Source organism: Myotis nattereri, assembly GCF_964212035.1.
Source record: "Myotis nattereri genome assembly, chromosome: 1".
Taxonomy (NCBI): domain Eukaryota; kingdom Metazoa; phylum Chordata; class Mammalia; order Chiroptera; family Vespertilionidae; genus Myotis; species Myotis nattereri.
The window spans coordinates 9390346-9412471 of record NC_138075.1 but is presented as its reverse complement, the minus strand read 5'-3'; the positions used below and the strand labels follow the sequence as shown (position 1 = coordinate 9412471).

The 22126-nt window shown below is 43.4% G+C and overlaps 1 protein-coding gene and 1 pseudogene across 3 annotated transcripts in view; one reads left to right on the top strand and one right to left on the bottom strand.

Annotated features, from left to right (window-relative positions):
* Nucleotides 1-22126, top strand: part of BTBD7 (BTB domain containing 7) — a 79054-nt gene that overhangs the window by 29690 nt on the left and 27238 nt on the right. The window lies entirely within an intron of this gene.
* LOC308526628 (glyceraldehyde-3-phosphate dehydrogenase-like) lies at nt 9765-11064 on the bottom strand (annotated as a pseudogene). The gene is made up of 2 exons: nt 10317-11064; nt 9765-10077 (listed from the first exon to the last, which is right to left on the bottom strand). The product of its transcript is annotated as a glyceraldehyde-3-phosphate dehydrogenase-like (transcript).

The following is a 22126-nucleotide window of genomic DNA, read 5'->3' as shown; positions in this document are numbered from 1 at the left end:
AATTTCTTTGTTCTTAACCAATATCACTTGCCCAGGTGGGCAAATCCTGACCTGCCCCTTCAATTCTCCACCTCCAAACCCCCATCTAGACATAAGAGACCTGAGATTTGTTTTCTAAAGAAATCGAAGTAGAAAGATTCCAAATCTGGAAATAGCTACAGAGGGGTGGGGTGGGGTGGTAAGGTACAGGTTGAAATCTGGAATTATGTGAACACCTACAAACTAAATGGTGAAATCACCCCCTTGCCTTCCCCTGCAGAGTTCAAGCCAAGTGGATATTTTTTTACCTAATAATAGACAAACATGTAAATTGATCATCCCTCCACTACGCTCACCAGCCAGTCAGGAGAGTGTTCAAATTAACTCAACAAAGCTGGCAGTTAATTTGCATACGCAGGCGCGGAGCGAGGACTGAAGGCTCCGGCTGGAGCAGCGAGGACTGAAGGCTCTGGCTGGAGCAGCGAAGGCCTGGGTCCCAGGTGCCAGCAGCCAGGGGAAGGAAGGCCTGTTGCACGAATCTCTAAGTGCAACAGGCCTCTAGTAAGACAGTAAATTAGAGCTCTAGAAATGTAATAGCCAACATGTAGTGGTGTTTTGGAGCTCCACTATAGTTATGTTCAGGAATTATACAATGAAAAAGCCAGTTAGCCTTCTGTTGTTTAACAAAGGCGAATACAGTAATCCTCCCTTATTTGCCATTTTTGGTGCCATTCTGAGTAGTATGATGAAGTCTTGTGCCATCCTGCTCTGAATCCTTTCCAGGACATGAGTCATTCCTTTTTCCAGTATCTCCACACTGTATATGCTATTCATCCGTTAGTCAGTAGCCACCTGGGTTATCAAATTGACTGTCTCCATACACAGTGCTTATATTCAAGTAACCCTTATAGGAGTCATGTGCTACTTCACAATGCCTATGTTACTCACCTGACTTCATCTCATCACATAGGCATTGTATATCATTTCACATCACAAAAAAGGTGAATATAGTATAACTATTTTGAGAGAGACCATGTTCACATAACTTTTATTACAGCATATTGTTATAATTGTTCTATAGTATTATGTTATTGTTGTTAATCTCTTGCTGTGCCCAATTTATAAATTAAATTTTATCACAGGGATGTATGTGCAGAAAAAACATAGTATACATAGTGTTTGGTACTGTCCGTGGTTTCAGACATCTATTGGAGGAAAACCTGGTGGATAAGGGGGGACTACTGTAGTCAGCAAGCCTGTTTGTGCAACAGAGCTTCCAAACAATTGTTTACTGCCTCGTTCTTAAATACGAAAACCCATCTAAGGCTCACTGGACATTTGAGAAAAACTTCCCAATTGAGACAGATTAGAAAAAAAAGAACAAAGTACTAGAACTAAGAAACAGTAGTGAAAGAAGCAGGACAAATCTTTAACAGAATAAAAATACCTTTATATAAAAGAATATTTTATTCACGTGAGACATAAGTAGAATGCTATAAAGGTAAAAACAGGTGCTCTTGGAAATAAGGATATGTTCCACTAGTGATTAAATAAACCAAGAAAAAGGAGGTATGGATCCAAAAAATGGGTCCAACACAGGAAAAAAGAAAGGGAAATCTTAGTTACTAGCTATGCTGTGCAGTAGGTCTAGTGCAGTGATTCCCAACCTTTTTTTTGGCCATGCCCCACCTAAGCATCTCTAAAATCCTGATGCCCCCTAGTGTCGTATAATTTTTATTATTCAAAAAGTGAACTGTTCACTTGGAGGAAGCCTAAAAGGCCATTAACTTGTTCTAAACAAGCTTCCAAAAACATGGCATCCATGAAAGAGAAAAATCCTATATAATAAAAGAGAAACATGCAAATTAGCTGTCCATCTGCTACGCTCAAGCCAGGTCCACCAGCCAATGAGGAGTGAGTATGCAAATTAACCCAACAAAGATGGCACCCATTTGCATACACAGAGCTGAGTGTGAGAGCTGTCAGCTTGCTGGGGACATAGCTCCCTCGCTCGCTCCCTTGGGGTTGACATGGCTCCCTCAGTCACTGGATGGAGAGCAGAGCAGGAGAGCCGGAGGCTTAGGGGGACGTGGCTCCCTCGGTTGGGGAAAACCCAGAGCTTGGGGAGCACCAGGAATTCTGGGAATAGTAGTTTTAGTGGCAGCCCCAGGACTGGAAGCGGAAGCCCAGAGTACGGGGAGCACCAGGAATGCTGGGAATCGTAGTTCTGGTGGCTGACGGCTCTCCTAGACAGTAGAGCAAAGTGAGCCTGGAGCAAGTTACTGTTGCTGTTGGGGATGGAGGGAAAGCAAAGGTGAGAGAAATAAGCAAAATCAGAGTGTCTAGGAAAAATTAAAGGAAAGATATCCTAAAACTTCCAGGAAATCTCCACCAATGGAGCAAAGAAAAAATAATGCCTCTATTATTCTGTGAGCAACAAACCAAACTGGGTTGGGGGTCTCAGACAATTCACTCATATGATTGCAGACAGACAGAAACTCCCAGATTGGAGAGGGCTCCCCTGAGGGCTCCCAGAGGGTGCAGGTTGGGCTGAGGAACAACCCCCCCCTGCCCGTCCCCCAGTGCACGGATCTGTGTGCACTGGGTCCCTAGTAAAAGAATAAAAGCACAGTTGAAGTACTGAAGAAGAAATCACTAAGAAATTGTTTAAAAAATAATGTGAAATGATATGAAAAAAATAGCAAATAAAGTTTCAAAATATGTAACAGAACTGTAATGCATAAATACGTCACAATATATATTTATATACTGTATATGAGGCTCCTAGAACCATAAGAAATGCAAAAAACTCACTATTAATAACTCATTCCCGAATTGCCCCCTTAAAAATCACATTGCCCCCCTATGGGGCATGTGCCCCATGTTGGGAACCACTGGTCTAGTGGGTATCCAGTCTAGACTTGTCTGGGGAGGGGTCAGGGGGAGGCGCTTGAAAGGCTTCCTCTGGGAGAAATCAATTACCTGAATGTTGTTTGAACACTAAGTGACAAGAGACATTGAAAGACTGTATGCATTTTTGGTGACTTTATGAAGAGTTAGCAATAGATGTATAGAAAGCAAAGTGGGAAAAGAGGAAATTAATAGGTCCAAGAAAAAAATTAAATTACTTATGAAAGACAATATAATTCTAGTAAACTGCTTGGCTCAGCTGTAAGCAGTATTTAACTAGTCATCATAATGTTAATACTGAATATTGATTTAACAAAAATTGCAATTCAGAGAGATAAATACCAAAAGAAAGATAAAAAATTGAGCAGTTGCCTCTAGGGAGCAGGACTGGGAGTGTAAAAGAGATAGGGCAGAGGGTTTTGTTTTTAGGATAAGCTTTTTATTACTACTAAGGTACAGGACTTATAAAATTATGAGTCATACCGCTCTGATGACAAATTAATTTTTTTAAATATATTTTATTAATTTTTTACAGAGAGGAAGGGAGAGGGATAGTTAGAAACATCGATGAGAGAGAAACATCTATCAGCTGCCTCCTGCACACACCCAACTGGGGATGTGTCCGCAACCAAGGTACATGCCCTTGACTGGAATCAAACCTGGGACCCATCAGTCCACAGGCCAACGCTGTATCCACTGAACCAAACCGGTAGGGCGACAAATTAATTTTTATAATAAACACAGGAATTGGGGCTCAAAAGAACCAGAGAGACCTACATAGGCCAGAGTCCTAAAGAACTAGGGAATTTATCATATCTATCAGGAATGTTAACTTATGAGATCATGCTTATAATTTTCGTTTACAAAGGGCTTTTACTTTCTCTCATTCGGTCATCCTGACAACCTGTGAGTATGGTAGAGTGCAGAGATTAATAACTAGCCTTTTTCCTAGTTTGTAAGTAATGAAGTTGTGACTCATACCAGCTCTTGTGATCCCGAGCCCAGGAATTGAGGCAAAGGGAGAGAAGGGAACAGTATGAGAACCAGTTTCCAGGGATGAGGGTGGGAGGCCACTGTGGCCTAGTTGTAGGAACAAAACAGCAGGCTAGTGATTGAAGCATCAACTCAGGAATCTCATCCAGAAGCCTGACTGGTGCTGAACCACTTGGGGTGGGGCTAAGCACTTCCAGAAGGGAAATGCAAGTCCAGCTAAGAGGTTTAAAAACAGGGCAGCAGCCTGAGTAGGTCACCATGCAGACTTTGCTTCAGAGCACTTAGCCGGAGAACAGAGGGCTGTTTACTGAGTAGGCCATTCTTTCCTAAATAGGCCAGTGCTCCTGAATTGGTTATATGACTTCTATGGCTGCCCAGCCTAAGGACCTTCTTCCTAGTTTTAATTTCTCACTGTATATAGGTCTTGATAGAAGGCAGAGCTCAACTCCCAATATAAAAATCTAAAAGGTCACATACCTGCTTTCTCAGCCTTCTCTGGATTAAGTACAAGACCTAGACTTCTTGAATCTGGAGCTGAAAGTAAGGACTATAGATAATTTTTTCTTGAAGTGGTCAGACAGATGCTTCTAGTGGAAAAAGAGAAGTCAGTGGCACCAGTGATGGCATTCACTGTCCGAGCACAGTAGGGCCAGGGCAGCACAGATACTTGCTGGGCTGTTTCTGTGGATGTAATCCTTACTCTTCAGCCTTTCTTTGCTCTCTTTTGTTTTCTGAGCCTGGTCTCCAGCTTTCCTAGCAACTCTGGGCTAATAATATCCTTTCAAATAAATTCGTTTTCTGTTTAAGCCAACTAGAGTTGTTTTCTGTGGTTGCAACTTAGAAGCCTGGTTGACAACAGTACCTATATTAGAAGGACTAATGTATAAAATCCCAAAATAGATGACTAGTTTGGAAGAGCCTCAAATGAAGGATCATGTGTTTGATCACTGACTTTTCACAATGACCTTAGCATACATTGAGTAAATAGCTCTGAAAATGTGAGACTATGTATACTATGGATTTATAATTTTTTAAGTAAAAATCCATTCTTTTGAAGAATTATAGGTTTTCTCATAAACTTTAACAACCCATGAGCCTGCTATAAGAATTTGTTTTCTTGCCCTAACCGGTTTGGCTCAGTGGATAGAGCATTGGCCTGCGGACTCAAGGGTCCCAGGTTCGATTCCGGTCAAGGGTATGTACCTTGGTTGCGGGCACATCCCCAGTAGGGAGTGTGTAGGAGGCAGCTGATCGATGTTTCTCTTGCATCGATGTTTCTAACTCTCTATACCTCTCCTTTCCTCTCTGTAAAACATCAATAAAATATTTAAAAAAAATTGTTTTCTTGTCATACATACTGTTGACCTCAAAATAAAGTAACCCAGAATTAGCACTACTATGTTCCAGTGCAGGGCATTTTACAGTAGAGTAGTGCACTTTCAACTGCAGATTTTATTTTTTCATCTTAATCGAAAGTATTTTTCAATCTTTAAGAATTTTATAACTTTAATTCCAAAATTGGCTCTAATGCCTTTCCCATATTTTTAGTCACAATGCATGTGATTACATTCTATTGAATTAAAAATCTAACAGAGAAACAACAAAGTAATGACCTAATTTTTTCCCTAACAACTTGGTCAGATTCCAAGTGTGTGCCTTGAAACAAATAGCAAAGACTAACTGTCCTCACTCACTAATCCATTCCATCTTCCCATCCTCTCCATTGTCCCCATGTTGACACACTTCCTTCTGTCTCAGTTTGTTGAGCTGGCAGTTCATTTTACTTCTGTCTGTAATTGTTTCCTCTTTAGCAAATTATTCTGACTTTATATATACTCCTTAGAGAATAATGGAGCTAAGTTAGAGACGATTAGCAACAGATCAGAGTAATATATGTAAGTTTCAGTTAGTTAAACATGGAACATAGGTGAAGAATTAATCTGAGGTTCAGGAATGGTAGTTCAAATGACTTTCAAGTTATACATCTTGAATAATGAAATTTAGCACTTAATTTTTTTTACTTAAAATTATGACTAGAGTTGTAAAGTACAATATATAATTGCATGTTTTATTTTAGAACTGAAATTATTTTTCATACTAGAGGCCCGGTGCATGAAATTCATGCACTGGGTGGGGAGGGGCGTCCCTCAGCCCAGCCTGCCCCCTCTCACAGTCTGGGAACCCTCAGGGAGGTGACCGGGCTGATCAGGGGAAGGTGCCACCCGCATCACTCCACTGCTGCTGCCACTGCTGCCAAGGTGTTTTCATCAACACGGACTCCAGTCCCTTCATGAAAAAATGACAGCTTTCTTTAGGCATTTTTCAAGATGTCTCATAGGATATGACATTTCTTTTTTTTCTTTTTTTTTTATCCTCACCTGAGGATATTTTTCCATTGATTTTTAGAGAGCGTGAAAGAGAGAGGGAAAGACAGAGAGAAACATCAGTGTGAGAGGCACACTTCGATTGGTTGCCTCCTACATGAGCCCTGACCTGGTCCCCGCCCAGGGAGGAGCCTGCAACCTAGGTACATTCCCTTGATCAGAATTGAACCTGGACCCTGTGGTCTGTAGGCCGAGCCTCTATCCCCTGAGCCAAACCGGCTGGGGCAGGATATGACATTCCTTAGCCCCTCTAGCAGTGGACCTTCGTTTTTCCCTCTAGGAGTGAGGTGGAAAACCCTAGATCACCTTCTTGGATTCTTATTACCCAAGCAAGTGGCATATTACAAGCTTAGCAAATGAGCGGTCAGAAAAGGTGTTTCCTCTGCAGCTCCCAAACAGAGGCAGGACTCCTGGCACGCCGCACCCCCCCTGTGGGTTTGTGTCTCTGCTTTGGCCCCCCAGCAGCCCAGCGCCATAGCTACAGGGCTGCTGATGGCCGGGACCCCCTGTGGGTTTGTGTCTCTGCTCTGGCCCCCCTGCGTGTTGTTCTCTCCGGGCATGGGCCGCCCTGCGTGTTGTTCTCTCTAGCTCCGGGCCTGGGGCCAGGTGCGGACCGCCCTGTCTGTTGTTCTCTCAGGCTCCAGGCCTGCGCCTGGCCCCTCTTCCTGAGCTGGTCCTGACCATTACGGTGTCCCAACCTAATTTGCATATCACTTCTTTTTATATATATAGGTAGACTACAAACACTACCTCTGACCCTCTGCTCACACTTTTCTTTTGTGTTGGAGTATCTTTATCTTTGGTCACCAAATGCCCAAATTCTACCCTAACCTTTAAAACCAAACTCACAACTTCCCTGGTGTTGTCTTAGGCATTCCAAATTAAAGTATTATCTACTTCTGCAAACTTTTGAAACACTTTATTTTAGGATTTTACCTCTTGTTTTGGAATTACCTATATACCTGTCTCATTTCCTCTCAACTAATGTATTATATACTTCCTAAAGACCAGATCAAAATTTTGGTTGTGTTCAAATCACCCTAAGCACCTAATAGATGCTTTGCTCTTTAATACCTTTGAAAACCAAGTAATTTTTCCTTTTTTTTTTTTTTTTTAAAAAGGGGGAATGTAATCATGTTTAATCCTAGAAGTTGCAATAAAATGAAAACACTGAATCTAAATCTAAGAGATAAATATGAAGTATCTACACTAATAAAAGAGAAACATGGTAATTGGCGTACGACTGCTACCCTTCCCATTGGCTAATCCCCCTGTCACTCACAGAGTAGGGCCGAGATATGCAAATTAACTGGCAGCCAAGATGGTGGCCAGCAGCCAGGCAGCTGATGCGAACAGGGAGGCTTGCTTGCTTCAGTGATGGAGAACTCCAACGTTCTCCGCCTGACTTGCCGGCCTCTCAGCTGCAACTTTAAGCAACTATGTTGCGAATAAAGAAGCTAAAAAAACCCCAGAAACCTGCTTTACTCAGCAGAGCTTCAGCCAGCCGGACCGCAACATTGTATCAAATACAGACGGTAAACAAAGGCCAGAAACCTGTTTTCAGCAGCCCAGGCCTCAGAGCTAAAGCTGGCCCAGAATAAAAAAAGAAAAAAGAAAAAAAGGAGCGGTTGGGAGCTTAAGTCCCAGCCTGAAAACAGCCCTCAGCCCCTCAGCCAGACTGTCCAGGCATCCCAGTGGGGACCCCCACCCTGAAGGGTGTGTGACCAGCTGCAAACAGCCCTCATCCCCTCACCCAGACTGGCCAGGCACCCCAGTGGGGACCCCCACCCTGATCCAGGTCCCCCTTCAGGGCAAACCAGCCAGCCCCACCCATGCACCAGGCCTCTATTCTATATAGTAAAAGGGTAATATGCCTCCCAGCACCGGGATCAGCGTGACAGGGGGCAGCGCCCAAACCCCCTGATCGCCCTGCAGCTCTGTGGGTGTTAGAGGGCGGCGCCCCCCCCCCCCACGGGCCCTGCTCTGTGTGTGATGGGGTAGAGCCATAACCTCCCCATTGGCCCTGCCCTGAGTGTGACAGTGGCGGCGCCCCAACCCCCTGATCGGCCCTGCTCTGTGGGTGATAGAGGGCGGTGCCCCAACCCCCCCCCACCCCCCACGGGCCCTGCTCTGTATGTGATGGGGTAAAGCCATAACCTCCCCATCTGCCTTGCCCTGAGTGTGACAGTGGCGGCGCCCCAACCCCCTGATTGGCCCTGCTCTGTGGGTGATGGGGGCGGTGCCCCAACCCCCTGATCCGCCCTGCTCTGTGTGTGACGGGGGCGGTGCCCCAACTCCCCTATCGGCCCTACTCTGTGAGTGACAGGGGGGAGCTCCTCAACTCCCTGATCGGCCCTGCTCTTTGCATGACAGGGGGGAGCTCCCCAACCCCCTGATTGACCCTGCTCTGTGCATGACAGTGTATGGAGCCCCAACCCCCCTGATGGGCCCTGCTCTGTGTGTGACTGGGTGGTGCCGTAACCTCCCCATCGACCCTGCCTTGAGTGTGACAGGGGGCGATGCCCCAACCCCCCAATTGGCCCCACCCTGAGCATGACTGAGGGTAGCATCACAACCTCCCAATCTGCCCTGCTCTGTGCATGACAGGGGAAGACGCCCCAACTCCCCAATAGGCCCTGCTCTGAGCCCGACCAGGGGCTCCACCTAGGGATTGGGCCTGCCCTCTGCCACCCGGAGCAGGCCTAAGCCAGCAGGTCGTTATCTCCCGAGGGGTCCCAGACTGCGAGAGGGCACAGGCCGGTCTGAGGGACCCCCCCTTCCCCCGAGTGCACAAATTTTTGTGCACCGGGCCTCTAGTTATTTATAAAAGTAAGTTTAGATGTGGCCTAAATGGTGTATAATTCTACCATTAAACTCGATTTTAAATCAAATTTAAAATAAAATCATCTCATCAACTCTTTAATGGGCCATTGATATTAAACCGATTATTTAATTAGCATACATTAGCAACGATTATTTAATTCTCAGCAATAAGCAAAACCTTTTCTCTGTGATATAGAAATTCTAAGGATGACATAGTGTAGGGAAATGATGAAATAGAGGAAGAATTGTTCTGTTCTCTTTTGCTTTGTTTTTTCCCTAGCCTAAATTGTGTGTTTATTATAGTCAAGGTCTGAGACATTGGATTTAATTTGAACATGACAGACATTAATATAATCAGATAAAGATGAAATACTGTGTAGTACTCAGGTCAGTATGGATATGAATGCAAAACTAAACAACATAGTACTACTTATTTCTTCCTTCCTCCCTTCCCCTCCCTCCCTCCCCTCCCCTCCCCTCCCCTTCATAAATTTATTTTAATACTAGAGACCCGGTGCATGAATTCGTGCACATTGAAAGGAAATTAATTAGAAAAAAAAATTTTTTTTTGGCTGGGTACACTGAACTTTATTGATGGTGCACGACAAAGTAGGGCTCCCTATGCCCCTTCCCTTCTTCAGGGGGTCTGGGATGGAAATGGTGGTCAGGAGATTCTCAGAGTGTCAGGGGATTGATCTGGAGCAAGGACTCCCTAGCAGCTGAGGGCCTCTCTTCCTCTTGCTGGTGCTGGTGGTCCAGGGGATTCTTACTTCTTGAGGCCATGTGGACCATAAGGTCCACCACCCTTTTGCTCTAGCCACATTCATTTTCATACCAGGAAACGAGCTTGACAGAGTGGTCATTGAGGGCAGTGCCAGCTCCAGCATCAAAGGTGGAGGAGTGGGTGTCACTGTTAAAGTCACAGGAGACAACCTGGTCCTCAGCCCAGGATGCCCTTAAGGGGGCCCTCTGATGCCTGCTTCAATACCTTCTTCTTTTTTTTCTTTTTTTTTTTTTTAAAATATATTGATTTCAGAGAGGAAGGGAGAGGGAAAGAGAGAAACATCAATGATGAGAAAGAACCATTGATCGGCTGCCTCCTGCACACCCCCTACTGGGGGTCGAGCCCACAAGCCAGGCATATGCCCTTGGCCAGAATCGAACCTGGGACCTTTCAGTCCACAGGCCAGTGCTCTGTCCACTGAGCCAAACCAGCTAGGGCAATACCTTCTTGATATCATCGTATATGGCAGCTTTCTCCAGGCGGCAGGTCAGATCCACAACTGATACACAGAAGGCCATGCCAGTGAGCTTCCTATTCAGCTCAGGGATGATATGTCGTTAGTAATACCAGTAGAAGCAGGGATGATGTCCTGGGCAGCCCCTCGACCCTCATGCCAAAGCTTCTCAGAGGGGCCATCCACAGTCTTCTGGGTGGTGGTGATGGCATGGACTGTGGTCATGAGTCCCTCCACGATACCAAAGTTGTCATGGATGACGTTGGCCAGGGGGGCCAAGCAGTTGGTGCAGGAGGCATTGCTGACAACCTTGAGGGAGTTGTCATACTTGTCATGGTTCACACCCATCGCAAACATGGGGGCATCCGCAGAAGGGGCAGAGATGATGACCCTCTTAGCTCCACCCTTCAAGTGAGCCCCAGCCTTCTCCATGGTAGTGAAGATACAATGGACTCCACAACATACTCAGCACCAGCATCACCCCATTTGATGTTGTCCTGTCTTGCTTCTGGAAGATGGAGATGGACTTTCCATTGATGACAAACTTCCAGTTCTCAACCTTGACTGTGCCTTTAAACTTGCCATGAGTAGAATCATACTGGAAACTGTAGACCAATGTAATTGAGGTCAATGAAGGGGTCATTGATGGCGACAATATCCACTTTGCCAGAGTTAAAAGCAGCCCTGGTGATCAGGTGCCCAATGCGGCCAAATCCGTTCACTTCAACCTTCACCATTGTGTCTCAGGGTTGTGGCTGCTGGCACTGCGCAGGAGGAGAGGCGCTCTGACGGACAGGAGGAGCAGAGCGCGCCAGAAGAAATATTTTAATATCGCTATTTGCCCTTTCTCTATAATAGAAGTATCAACCAAATTCACGATTGACAATGACAGATGGAAACTGTCGGCTTAGGCCCATGGACATCCCCTGAGGGGATGCAAGAGGGCACAGACCGTGCTGAGGGACACCCCCCTCCTTTAGTATATCTATAATAATCTATAATAATAAAAGCGTAATATTCTAATTAGACTGGATGTCCTTCCGGATGACCTAGATGAAGCCAGGGCTGTGAGGGAAGCCCAGATCCCGGTTGCCTGCTGATAGCCGGAGGAAAACCTGGGTCCTGAGTACCAGAGGGAAGCCGGTACCAGCAGCTGGGGGAAGGAAGGCCTACTCTTGCATGAATTTTGTGCATCAGGCCTCTAGTAGAAGATAAAGTTGTTTAATTAGACCTGCTTTCTGATTTAGCTAAACTTTCTCCATCCCCGTGAAGCACCCCAACTTCTCTTTCAGGTAATTGTCAGCAACACAGTAAATATCAACACAAAGCAGATTATTATTGTAGATCATGCAGGGAGAACAAAGGGTAAAATATTAAATGCAGCAGTGTTTGACTATATTCTGCGCACTAAGAAAACCTGAAGTCATTTTCAAGGTCCACCATTTCTTTCTTTCTCTTTAGTCAGGTGAAGTTTCTAAGCTTTCTAAATCTCCATTTTCTAGCTAATGAAAAGAAAATAGGATTCCGCCGAGTCTCCTATCTACCTACTCTGGGACTTCTGTGAGGATCAAATGAGATAAGGCATGGGAAAACACTTCACAGACATTTGGTTAAAGTGTGAAATGTTTGCACCTGGCTATCAAGCAAGTCATATTCCTGGGCTGAAGAAAGTGCAAGGAGGCTAGTCATTGGTAGGGAGAGGAAGCTGGGCATTGCTACGTGACATCATTACCCGGCGCCCACAGTGACTGTTTCCTGGCTGGGCTGGCTGGACTGTGGGCTGCATTTTGCACCATGGCGTCTCAGCAGCATCAGCTGCGATTTGGTGGTGGTGCGTGTGTCCCACTTGGGGGAAGCCAAGCATTGCTTTCTGGGCTCCAGGTCCGCAGTGCTGTTTCTCTGTAAATGGCCAGTGTATATTACGGCAGCTCCTGCATTGAGTGTCTGCCCCCTGGTGGTCAGTGCACGTGATAGCAATTGGTCAGATTGTCAGACACTTAGCATATTAGCTTTTTATATATGTAGCTATTTTTATTTATTTCAGAGAGGAAAGGAGAGGGAGGGAGAGATAGAAACATCAATGATGAGAGAGAATCATTGTTTAGCTGCCTCCTGCACAACCCCTCCCCCCACTGAGGATCGAGCCCACAACCTGAGTATGTGCCCCTGACCTGAATCGAACCCAGGCCCCTTCAGTCCTCAGGCCGATGCTCTATCCACTGAGCCAAACCAGCTAGGGCAGTACTATTTATTTAAAGAATACATTGAGCCCTGGCCAGTGTTGCTCAGTTGGTTAGAGCGTCATCCCATGTTTATCTCATACATCGATGTTTCTCTCCCTCCTGCCTCCTATCTTTCTTCCCCTCTCTATCCTTCCCCTTGTCTGAAATTAGTAAAAACATTTCCTGGTGTGAGGATTTAGAGAGAGAGAGAGAGAAAGAGAGAGAGAGAGAATATTGAAGTCTTGTCTCCATGAAGATAGCATGTAACATCTCCAGTGGTACTGTCCAGTGCAACATATTCTGAAATAGAGAAAGGCTTATAAACTCACTAGTGGCCAGGTGCACGAAATTCATGCATGGGAGGGGGTGTCCCTAAGTTTGGCCTGCACCCTCTCCAATCTGGGACCCCTTGGGGGATGGCCGGCAATTGGACATCCCTCTCACATTCCGGGACCACTGGCTGCTAACTGCCTGCCTGCCTGATTGCCCCTAACCGCTCCCCTACCGACCTGATTGACACCTAACTGCTCCCCTGCCGGCCCGATCACCTACAACTGCCCTCCCTTGCCAGTCCGGTCGCCCACAACTGCCCTCCCCTGTCGTGACCCATGTCTTCCACGTGAGGTGGCGGAGATGCCGTGACCGGTCTCCTCTGCACTGTGAGGAGCCATGGGACCCTCAGGCCTTATCGTGTGGAGTAACCGCCAGGCTCCGCTTCCACTGTGCATGTGGCCATCTTGTGACAGCCCTCTTGTAATGACGTCATGCATGAGGGCCACCTAGGCTTTTATTAGTATAGACTAGAGGCCCGGTGCACAAAAATTTGTGCACTCCGGGGGGGAGGGGGGTCCCTCAGCCCAGCCTGTGCCCTCTCTCAGTCTGGGACCACTCGGGAGATAAGGATCTGCTGGCTTAGGCCTACTCCCGGGTGGCAGAGGGCAGGCCCAATCCCTAGGTGCAGCCCCTGGTCGGGCTCAGAGCAGGGCCTATTGGGGAGTTGGGGCGCTGCCTCCTGTCACTCACAGAGCAGGGCCCATTAGGGGGTTGGGGCTCCATACCCTGTCACGCACAGAGCAGGGTCGATCAGGGGGTTGGGGAGCTCCCCCCTGTCACGCACAGAGCAGGGCCAATGGGGAGGTTATGGCTCTACCCCATCACACACAGAGCAGGGCCCATGGGCGGGGGGTGGATTTGGGGCGCCGCACCCTGTCACACACAGCAGGGTGGATCAGGGGGTTGGGGCACCGCACCCTGTCACACACAGAGCAGCAGGGTGATCAGGGGGTTGGGAAGCTCCCCCCTATCAGGCACAGATCAGGGCTGATCAGGGGGTTGGGGCGCCTTCCCCTGTCAAGAACAGAGCAGGGCGGATAGGGAGGTTGTGGCCCCACCCCCTGTCACACACAGAGCCGCAGGGCGATCAGGGGGTTTGGGCGCTGCCCCCTGTCACGCTGATCCCGGTGGTGGGAGGCCTCTCGGCTCTGCTGATCCCGGTGCTGGGAGGCATATTACCCTTTTACTATATAGGATAGAGGCCTGGTGCACGGGTGGGGGCTGGCTGGTTTGTCCTGAAGGGTGTCCTGGATCAGGGTGGGGGTCCCCACTGGGGTGCCTGGCCAGCCTGGGTGAGGGGATGATGGCTGTTTGCAGCTGGTCACACACCCTTCAGGGTGGGGGTCCCCACTGGGGTGCCTGGCCAGTCTGGGTGAGGGGCTGAGGGCTCTTTTCAGGCTGGTGGGTGACTGAAGCTCCCAACTGCTCCTTTTTTTATTTTTATTTTTATTCTGGGCCAGCTTTAGCTCTGGCTCCAGCTCTGAGGCCTCTGCTGCTGAAAGCAGGTATCTGGTTTGTTTGGGTTCTATAATCGAAACACTGTATCAACTCCAACTCTGAGATCCCGGGCCAGCTGAAAGCAGGTCTGGGGTTTTGTTTAGCTTCTATATTTGTAACAATGTTTCAAACTGCAAGCTCAGAGGCCGGCAAGGCAGGTGGGGAACGTTGGAGTCCTCCGTCACTGAAACAAGCAAGCAAGCCTCATGTTAGCTTCAAGCTGCCTGGCTGCCGGCCGCCATCTTGGCTGGCAGTTAATTTGCATATCACCCTGATTAGCCAATGGGAAGGGTAGCGGACGTACAGCTAATTACCATGTTTCTCTTTTATTAGATAGGATGGTATCACACTTCATCTTGAATTATTGAGGTGTCTCTTTTTTGCTACACTTTACATGCACCACCGTTTATACAAGTATATGACTTTCACAATAAAACCGAATAGTGAGTTGTATTGATTGATCAAGACTTTTGATGTCAGTAGGCCTAAAATAAGACACACAGTTCTTTTAAGATCTTAAAAACTAATTATTTATTTAATTACTTATTTTTGTTATATCAGCTTTTTTATTTCCCGATTTCTAGTTTTGTTCATTTGTTGGTGTTTTTTTCATTTTAAAATTTATTGGGGTGACATTAGTCTATATGAACATATAGGTTACATGTATGAATTACTTATTTACAAAATCTGTATATAGGACCATGTGCCCACCACCCATAGTCAGATCTTCTCATGTCATCTCATATTAGGACGCCTTTCTCCTCAGACCCCCTCCCTCTGGTAATCACCACACTACTGTTTGTGTACATAAGTTTCAGTTTTATAGTCCACATATGAGTTAAATCATATAGTTCTTAGCTTTCTCTGTTTGACTTATTTCACTTTGCATAATGTTCTCAATGTCCATCCATGTTGTTGTAAATAATGCTATTTCATTGTTTCTTATGGCCGTGTAGTACTCCATATTCTTCTTCAACTGTAAATAGAGTTGTACCAGTCTACATTCCCATTGGCAGTGAATGAGGGTTCCCTTTTTTCCACAACCTCTCTAACACTTGCTGTTGCTTGTCTTGTTGATAGTGGCCACTCTAACTGGTGTATGGTGGTATCTCGTAGTTTTAATTTGCATTTCCCTGATTGCCAGTGTGGTTGAACATCTTTTCATATATCTATTGGCTGTTGTATGTCTTCTTGGGAGAGGTGTATTTTCAGGTCCTCTGCCCACTTTTTGATTAGATTATTTGTTTGGTGTTGAGTTTTACGAGCTCTTTATATATTTTGGAAATTAAACCTTTGTTGAAGCTACTGTTTGCAAATATCATCTCCCATCTGGTTGGCTGCCTGTTCGTTTTGTTGTCCGTTTCTTTTGCTGTGCAGAAGCTCTTCAGTTTGATATAATCCCATTCATTTATTTTTGCCTTTACCTCCCTTGCCTTTGGGGTCAAGTCCATAAAATGTTCTCTATTACCCAGGTCCATAAGTTTGATACCAATATTTTTCCTATGTGACTTACAGTTTCGGGTCTTATGTCTAAGTCTTTGGTCCATTTTGAATTAATTTTTGTACATGGGGACAAACTGCAGTCCAGTTTCATTCGTTTGTTTGTGGCTTTCCAGTTTTCCCAGCTCCATTTATTGAAGAGACTATCTTTACTCCAATGTGCATTTCTGGCTCCTTGTCAAAAATTATCTGTCCATATATGTGTGGTTTTATATCTGGGCTCTATTTTGTTCCATTGATCTGTGAGTCTGTGTCTCTGCCAATACCATGCTGTTTTGAATATCGTAACTCTGTAGTATATTTTGAAGTCAGGTAGTGTGATACCTCCAGCCTTGTTCTTTTTTTACAGGATTGTGTTGGGTATTCTGGGTCTTTTGTGGTTCCATACAAATCTGATGATTTCTCGTTCTATTTCTTTAAAAAATAACATTGGGATTGCGTTAAATCTGTATATTGCTTTGGGTAAAATGGCAGTGGCGGGAGTTCTCCCACCTCCTCGGCAGCGCTAAGGACCCCTCGAGCGGACATCCTCCAACGGATCTCAGACTGCGAGTGGGGGCAGGCTGGGTTGAGGGAACCACCCCTCCCCCCACTCCAGTGCACGAGTGTCATGTACCGGGCTTCACCGGGCCTCTAGTCTTTTTATAAATATTTCCAAAAGAATAAATCTTCAGTTTGGAGTGTATTTCTAGAACCGCTAAAACAGTGAATATAAGCTGTTCAGAAAATTTCTTGCCTCCAACTATTTTTTTCATACATTTTGGTGAAAAGGAATCAGTTTCTATTATAAATTAGCATGGACTAATCTTGCTAACTATATCTCCACGAAGTGGATGACTTTGATATACAAAAGATTTTGAGCTCTATTTTGGTGCTTTCCACTAAAACATTTTTATATACTTCATATAATCATTGACATGTCTATAAAACTTCATATAAATGCTTTACATGTAAGTTGAAGGTGAAATATCCACGCATCTGAAAATAGTGCCAAAAAATGAAAAATGTAATTTGTACACTGAAATGTCTATTTCTAACCATATTCTTCTTCAACCGTAAATAGAGTTATGACCATTTCAAAGTGGATTGGATTTAAGTGTACATTTCCACTTATTTATACATTCATTGGTGGTTTCTTGTATGTGACCTGACTGGGTCCAAACCACAACCTTGGCATATGGAGATGCTCTAGTCAACTGAGCTACCCTGCCAGGACCTAGTGGAGTTTTTTAAATGCATAACTCTTTTAACCAGATAAAATTTATAAATTACATATCTAAAATTACTAATTCTTTTAAAATTTTTCTTACTATATTGTTCAGTAGAGTTTTTTGAGCACCTGTGTTTTGCCAGGCACTAGGTTAAGCACTTCACTCACATTATTCACAGTGGTAGTATTATCTCTATTTTACCGATTAATGAAGCTTGAAAATAGTGTCACCTGGGATTACATCCAGAAAGTGTTAGGGCCAAGATTTGAATCTGTTTTCTGACTCCCCCTCATTTGGCAGGAGGGAGAATATGATTTCTGAGAATAAATCATCTATGAGATGCATTGTTTTGAAGGGAGCACATGATCATATTTAAGAGATAACCAGTAGATATTAAAAGTTTTCTGAAACCGTAACATGTCTACCCACAAAAGCTTTGCATTTTTCTTTTATTACAGTAGAATTAAAGATACTAACTTACTGTTTTTTCACTAGTGGGAAAATGGTGTAAGGGTAGTAGACAGGCAGAGGTGTAAGTGGCTATTTTTTGTTTTTAGATAAAGAACTGTGAACCTCTGAGTTTTTCACATGCTGAGTACTAGGATTGTTTTTATTTTAAACAAATGATCTGTGAGAGGAAAGTGCACAATACATTTGGGTTGTCACTGACTCTTTCCTTTATGAACTTTGACTTGCTCTGCTATCTTGAGCCTGCTCCTTCCTACTATCTTCCATCCCTTGCAAATCCCAGTGCTTACTTTTGAGTTGGAATACACCAGTACAATGGGTAGCTCATTAAGGAAACAATTCTAGAATTAGCAGCTGTTTATTTGCTATTTACCATAAATTAAAACAGTGTACTAATGTTATGTGTATATATATTTTTAACTCCCAAAATAATCTGATGAAGTACCTTTTGAGGATTAGAAAACACTTTTCAGATGAGGAAACAGGCAAGAGTTTTACACATCATACAGCTAAAGGGAATTGGGATTGGGCCTCTGGTCAGTCTGACTCTAGAGATGTATTTGGCATCTGTCTTCCAGCGAGGTGTCAGCACATTAGAACTTGTGTTCACTTTCAGGGAGTTTAGGCATCCTGTAGATCACAGTTAGATCCCTGAGTATTACTGTAGTAGGAGTTATACTATAGTGAATGCTTATTTACATTGCCTGTGCCAGAGAACTGACATCCCCATGAATGCTTTTCCTTTTCATTATGCTGCTCTCACTTACCTACCAGAACACGTAAGCATAAATATTTAAAATGCTGTGTTAGGCCCTGACTGGTTTGGCTCAGTGGATAGAGTGTTGGCCTGCAGACTGAAGGGTCCCAGGTTCGATTCCAGTCAAGGGTATGTACCTTGGTTGCAGGCACATCCCCAGTAGGGGATGTGCAGGAGGCAGCTGATCGATGTTTCTCTCTCATCAGTGTTTCTAACTCTCTATTACTCTCTTTTCCTCTCTGTAAAAAATCAATAAAAACAATAAAAATATATTAAAAAAATAAAATGCTGTGTTAGGGAACATTAATTTATAAAGTAAACATTAAAGAAATATGAATCTGTATTCAGTTAAGAATCATAAGGGTTCTTAAACTTAGCCTTTTTGTTTGTTTGTTTCCTTTCATGGCTTAAGAGAAAACTTCAGTCTTCATCAATGGTTGTCTGTGTAAGTTGGCCTTTATTTACTAAAAGTTATTCCCTAGGAATTTCCAGCTTCTTTCCCATCTTTGTCTGCTTTTCCCTTTCCCACATTTTGGCAAGAGCTGTAAGAATAAAGAGTATAAGCAATCAGTGTACATTTTCACACACAAGCAGCATGAATCTTGCTGATTGCCACTTTCTCATCAGAAGGGAATAATGTTCTCAAAGTAGAGAAGCTTCTCATTTTCTTTCCAATATTTGCTGGATTTTGTGGTCAGTGATTGATTTTATATTGAGCCCTGAGAGAAGAAACACAGCAACTTCCATAGTCTGATTTTTTTTTTTATTATTTGACTTTCTGAACAGGTAGTAAAAAGGTACAAAAAAGTATTCAGTGAAGAGTCTCCTGTCCTCCCAACTTTTTGTCCCCCAGCCACTCAGATTCTCTTCACAGAAGTAACCAGTGTTATCAGTTTCTTTGATATTCATCCATTGGGAGAATGTGTCAGATCATAACTTTTAAAATATATTGAAAGATATTTGGAATAGGTCTGTAATATTAGTAGTGCCTTCTGGCATTTAGCTATTGCAAGGAAATCTTTTAAGACTATTAAAAGGGGAAGAAACTTAAAATATACGCTTCCATGTAGATAACTATGTTACACTTTGATTCTACCTCTGTATTATACCTCTCTACCCAACAGACTTAACCAGGTTGTGAACATTAGCCAAAAGGGTATGAGAAATAAAACCCAGGAAAACTCAGCCTGCTTTTTTTTTGTAATGAGAATAGATTTAATAGAAATTTTTTTCCAGCTTTATTGAGATATAATTAATATAATAATATATGTTTACAGTGTACAGTGTAATGATTTGATACATGTATGGATTGTAAAATGTTTACCATAATAGCGTTAGTTAACACATCCTTTAACTTACATAGTTAACATTTGGTTATTATGGTGAGAACATTAAAGCTGAATCTCAAATATACAATTCAGTATTGTTAACTGTAGTCACCATGCTATACATTAGATCCCTGAACTTCATTCAACTTGTAACTGAATATTTTTACTCTTTGAACAATGTTTGCCATTTCCCTTACTCCTCAGCTCCAGTGACTCATCATTCTGCTCTGTTTTATGAGTTTGATGTTTTTAGATACCACATATAAATGAGATCATGCAGTATTTGTCTTTCTCTATCTGACTTATTTCACTTAAAATAATGCAGTTAGGGTCTATCCATGTCACAAATGGTGGAGTTTTCTTTTTATAGCTGAATAATACTCCATTTTATATATACATGGTGGGACAAAAGTAGGTCTATGGTTGTTCACATGAAAAATAATACAATCATTAATAAATAATAATAAAAATAAACTCTTTGTTTTGCATACTCACAACTGTAAATCTTCTTTTGCCTCACCTGTGTAACACATTTTCTTTATCCATGCATCTGTTGATGGACACTTTGAGTTGTTTCCATGTTTTGGCTTCTGTGATTAATGCTGCGATGAAAATGGGAACACAGGTATCTCTTTGAGATCGTGATTTCATCATCTTTGGGTATATGTACCTGGGAGAGGGATTGCTAGATCATATGGTAGTTCTATTTATAATCTGAATAGCCTCCATACTGTTTTTTTTGTAGTGACTATCAATTTACATTTCCACTAACAGTGCACTAGGATTCCCTTTTCTCCATATCCTCACCAGTACTATCTCTTGGCTCTTTGATAATAGCCTAACAGGTGAGATTATATCTCACTGTAGTTTTGACTTATATTTACCTGATGATTAGTAATATGAGCACCTTTTTATGTACTAATTGGCCATTTTTATGTCTTTAGAAAAATGTTCAAATCCCCTGTCCATGTTTTAATCAGATTGTTTGCTATTGAAATGTATCAATTTCTTATATATTTTGGATATTAACCCCTTATTAGATAATGGTATGCAAATATTTCTCCCATTCTGTAAGTTGCTTTTCATTTTGCTGATTGTTCTTTTTCTGTACAGAGGCATTTTTAGTTTGATATCCCACTGGTTAATTTTTTGCTTTTAGTGCCACATCCAAAAAGTCATTGCCAAAACTAACATCAAGAAGCCTTTTTCTGAATTTTTCTTCTAAGAATTTTATAGTTTCAGATCTTGCATTTAAGTTCTTAATCCATTTTGAATTAATTTTTATTAGTGATATAGTGATTCAATTTCATTGGAGGGGGTGGATTTAAAATAAGAATAGGGTGGTCAGTAATTGATGGTCGCTTGCATATGGGCTTCAGGAGAAGGACTCAATAATAGTACTCAGGTTTCTTGCTTTGGTGACTGGGGAGATGAGGTATCCTTCTTTATATTGATTGATTTTATTGATTTGAGAAAAATACCCATATGTTGTTCCACTTATTTATGCTTTTGTTGGTTGCTGCTTGTAATTGCCCTGACCAGGGATCAAATCTGTAATCTTGGCATACCCGGACGATGCTCTAACCAATGGTGTACCCAGCCAGGGCTAGGTATCCTTTTCTTAAAACTAGGGATTAAAAACGGGGTACTAGATTTCTCAGATAAAATTAATGATTTTTGAATTTGAGATGTGTACAGAATTTCCATGTGGAACTCTTCAGTAGGAAGTAGAAGGAGTGAGTCTGGGAATTAGGAGAGAGCTCTGGGCTGGAACTGTAGACTTGAAAGTCATAAGGATTTAGTGAGAGTTAAGAGCACGGAGGCAGATAACATCACCCAGGAAAGTGTGCAGTTAAAGGAGCTGTGCATTCACAGCACTTGGCAGTAGGTACTCTAGAATGTTGGAACAAATGAAGGGTGTCAGGGGTACAGTCTCATTTCAACCTCATAACAACCCAGAGTTAGGAGTTTAATACAAAGGAGAACATTTCAGGCTTAGCGAGGTTAAGTGACTTTGGTTCTATGTGGTTGAAGTGGGATTTCTAGTCCAATCTGTATGGTTTCAAAGCCCCCCCCCCCCGTTTTTTTTTTTTTTACCATGTCTTCTTTGTCAGCCTCCAGTTTAAATAATATGTTATCATTAGTTTTCTTTATTTACCTCTGCCAATATCCTGGCTTAGTAGGATTGTGATACATCCTTTTAAATAACTGGTGTGTGTGTGAGTATGTGTGTGTGTGTGAGTGTGAGTGTTTCTAATTTCCTCTGCTTCATTCCTGAACACATTTATCAGATTGACTTATCATACTCAGTTTTAGTCCAATGCCTACCTTAAAACAACAGACTTGACAGAAGTCCTCCACTGGCTACTGGGAGAGGCCTGTCCTCCTCAGCGTGGTATTCAGGCTCACCATAAAACCACAAGAACTATTCAGAACTTTCCCGTATTTCCCAGTTCTCATCAGCACATATTCATGTCTTTGGG